Source organism: Sinocyclocheilus rhinocerous, unplaced genomic scaffold, assembly GCF_001515625.1.
Source record: "Sinocyclocheilus rhinocerous isolate Xijiao unplaced genomic scaffold, SAMN03320098_v1.1 scaffold263, whole genome shotgun sequence".
Lineage (NCBI taxonomy): Eukaryota > Metazoa > Chordata > Actinopteri > Cypriniformes > Cyprinidae > Sinocyclocheilus > Sinocyclocheilus rhinocerous.
The window spans coordinates 7958-9522 of NW_015645086.1; positions in this window are offsets into that span (position 1 = coordinate 7958).

The following is a 1565-nucleotide window of genomic DNA, read 5'->3' on the forward strand; positions in this document are numbered from 1 at the left end:
TGTGTGTGTGTGTTTAATTTCCCAGAACTGTCTTTTAAATTCACAGGGCCCTTTGGTGTACATTAAACCAATGATGTATAAAGCTTTGTTATAATTTTATCAAGAATAAGAATAAGAATAATAATTACATGTGGTGTAAGCCGCCAGAACTCAACCTCATATATTTTATGTGGAACATAAACAGCCCATATCAAGTTCTGTCTGAGGTTTTTTCCATTCATCACCTGGTGTCTAATACAGTAACTGATACTGGATCTGTGCATGTTCTTGGATTGCCACACCAAGCAAGAAGACATAAGCTATAAAACTGACCAGACTGCAAGCAAATGAACGATAACATATTCCTGAATCCTAGTTATTACACTGGTTACTGCAATCAGTTTTAGTCACCCACACAATGAAACATGATATCCTTTTAAAAACCTTTGTCTGCGATCATATATTTTTAACGAAGTATATAATTTAAAATTATGAATCAAACAACACACGAATTACAATGATAGCCATAGTGTTACGATAATATAATAGTGTAACAAAAAAGAAGAAATATTAATATAAAGCCAAACTAAAACTACATGTTCATAAATGTTATTCGTAACAGTACACTATTATTATTATTATTAAGAATAAGAATAAGAATAGGAATAGCAATAGGAATAAGATTAAGAATAATAATAATAATAAATAAATAAATACATGCAATTTGGAAAAAAAAATGGCTGGACTAGGTTTTCTTTTCTTTACTTCAAAATTTCACATTTAATCCAATGTGTTACTTGCCGTTTGTTTGTAAAATTTACTAGCAATTTGTGAGTGAAAATTCTACACCACAACTTTTATCAGTGTATAGTAATATTAGGAACAGGCCTTTATAATTAGTAATAGCAGCAGTAGCCTATAGTAATAGTATGAAATAAATAATATTATTTCTTTAGAATATTAGCCTAATATATTAATGTTTTCTTCTGTTGAATAATTCAATATGATCTTGCAGTCGTATATGTCATTGTAGTTGATAGGTGTTAGTAAATTTTTGTAAGGGTATGTAATGTGGTGTTTTGGGTTGTGTTTCTTGTTCATGTTTTCATGTCTTTTATTTTGTAGTTTGATTCCTGCTGTTAGTGTCATGCTTCCCTTGCCTCATGTCTCTCTGCCTTGTGTATGTGTCATGCTCTCATTTGGTTATTGTCTAGTCATGTGATTCCCTTGTCTGTGTCATGTCCTGATTGGTTGTCTTAGTCATGTGTCTTGTTTCCCATTGGTTTGTTCTTGTCATGTGACCCTCTTGTTTCATATAAGTAGCCATCATGTTGCCATTGTCGGTGGTCGTGTATTGAAGTTGTAACCCGCTGTCGGTGAGTCTAGTCTGTTTGTGCCTCGTCAAGTCTGTTCATGCCTGGTCAAGTCTGTTCATGCCTCGTCAAGTCAAGTCTGTGTCTCTAGTCTCAAGTCAAGTCTGTTCATGCCTCGTCACTGCCCCGGGACAACAGCAACGGCCCAAAGTTTTAAATTAAGCATCATCTAACTCTCTTTTCTACGTTAGAATATTAGAAACCATTATATAT